The sequence below is a fragment of the Scylla paramamosain genome, chromosome 33 (genome assembly GCF_035594125.1).
Source record: "Scylla paramamosain isolate STU-SP2022 chromosome 33, ASM3559412v1, whole genome shotgun sequence".
Lineage (NCBI taxonomy): Eukaryota > Metazoa > Arthropoda > Malacostraca > Decapoda > Portunidae > Scylla > Scylla paramamosain.
Window position 1 is genome coordinate 6,364,868 of NC_087183.1, and position 2,500 is coordinate 6,367,367.

The following is a 2,500-nucleotide window of genomic DNA, read 5'->3' on the forward strand; positions in this document are numbered from 1 at the left end:
ACAAAACCTAACCAAACGTAACTTGACCTAAGCTAACCTAACCTAACCTAACCAAATCTAACCTGACCTAACCAAACCTAGCTTAACTTAACCTAACTAACCCTTCAGATTTTACAGAAAGAGAGACAACAGCCTCCACGGGCACCTCGTTGTGTTGCACTCAGAAGCAAGGTGAAGGCATTCGGTGCTCTGCAAAAAGCTGCCTCACAGTTTTTCTACATTATGGTAAACTTCAGTATGACTCCTGACAAAAGCTGGACTTCATAAAACTGCCGTACCTCAAATGTGGGTTAGAAGACGGCGTAGTGTTCTCTCTCTCTCTCTCTCTCTCTCTCTCTCTCTCTCTCTCTCTCTCTCTCTCTCTCTCTCTCTCTCTCTCTCTCTCTCTCTCTCTCTCTCTCTCTCATAGGTGATGTTATTAAGTAGAACTAAAACCCCACGAGTTCTTTTTCGCTGTCTGTGGCGCCTTTTGGAACTGTACTCTAGACCCGCTCCACAGTCCAGACCTTATCAAGCTGAGGAGTCGTGGGAGTCAAAGGGTTCAGCTCCGTGTCCTCAAACGCCCCGGAGTCTCATCTGGACTATTTTCAGCAAGCTCCAATGGAAGTTGTTTATTAAGGGTTGCTTTCATGATTCCAGATGTCAGGTATTGAAGTAGTGTTTTCGTGTTTCCAGTGATGGTTTAACTAAGTCTCTGCATTATTGGGTGAAAACATCTTGAGAAACCGAGCCTAAAGTAACCTAACTTAACCTAACCTAACCTAATCTAACCAAACGAAACCTAACCCAACCTAATGTTACCTAATCATTCCTGTGGCCTTTGAAAACACTCCTTGTGAGAGAACAAAGCGTGTGAGATTGAGTCTTATTAAACTTACCCACTGCACACCACAGGCACGCACTTGAAACAAAATTGAAAAGCAGTGAAAAGAACAAAAACCTTCGTTAACTCTGCAACAACAAGTCCATCAAAGGAAACGAGAGAAATAGATTGAATTTTTAATACGCGATAAATTAAAACGAGAGAGAGAGAGAGAGAGAGAGAGAGAGAGAGAGAGAGAGAGAGAGAGAGAGAGAGAGAGAGAGAGAGAGAGATATGTCACTAATAAAATAGGAGAATGTTGAGCCACTTAGGAGCGAAGATCAGAGGGAGAAAGGGACGCGTTGATAATCCCCAAGTGAAATATTAGACGTGGAACCAAAACAAAAACAGACAAACAAAAACAAGTGGTAGAGATGAAAGTTGAAAGTTATGAATGAGAGGTAGATAATAAGGAACGATAAAAAGGGGACGTACGAGATAACAAGGGATGCAAAGACGATGGGTACAGAGAGAGAGAGAGAGAGAGAGAGAGAGAGAGAGAGAGAGAGAGAGAGAGAGAGAGAGAGAGAGAGAGAGAGAGAGAGAGAAGTGAAAGTCGAATGGTTGCCTTGCCTCAGGTATCTAATTATACCCGGTGATTAGTGCGAACCAGGTGCATTGATTGGACAGAGAGAGAGAGAGAGAGAGAGAGAGAGAGAGAGAGAGAGAGAGAGAGAGAGAGAGAGAGAGAGAGAGAGAGAGAGAGAGAGAGAGAGAGAGAGAGAGAAATTGTAAGTATACTAGCTCGCATTCCCTTTCCCAATCATTTGTTTTAACTCTCTCTCTCTCTCTCTCTCTCTCTCTCTCTCTCTCTCTCTCTCTCTCTCTCTCTCTCTCGCTCTCGCTCTCTCTCTTTTGCATATCAATTACTACAGGTGCTCTACAGGTGAATATTAAAGTGTTGTTTAAACTTTACCTGTTCATTGCGAGCGTAACTTTAATATAGGGCAACTGCAGGCGAGTGTCAGATGAATGCAGGATTGTTTAGAAAGTACCTGTGAGTTATCAGCTACGTGGGTTGATGTAATAGCGAGTTTGAAAGGTGTAGGGATGCAAGCGTAAGGAGATATGTGTAAGGAACTGAAGGCAAGGAATGTTATAGTGCTATTTTAATTAAGTGTAAGGTAAAGGTATTAGGTTTTAAGGTGAGAAAGTGAAGTGAGTTGATGTAATAGAAAGTTTGAAGAGTGTAGGGGATAGGAAACGTGTATAGAAACTGAAGGTAAGGGATATTATAATGGGTGTTGTTACAGGTAAGGGTAAAGCAAAGGTGCTCTGTTACTTTTAAGGTGAGAAAGTGAGGTAGGTTAATGTAAGAGGATGTGTCAAGGGTGTAGGGATGCCAGGAAATAAGTAGAAGCTGAAAGTAATGAATGTTATTGTGGGTGTATTGTTATAATTAAAGGTGTATATTACGATTAAAAGCGAGAAGGTAAGGTGGCTGAATACGATAGAAAGTTTGAAGGTCGTAATGATGCAAGGAGTGCAGGGAAACTTGTATAAAAATTAAAAGTAGGTGATGTTGCAGTATTAGATAACTATTTGCATTTATCTGTCTAGGGCAACAAAAGGCTGTATAATAAAAACGTCTTCTGATGATGCCAGCTCCCAAATAGTGTACTAAAAAGGGTTATACAA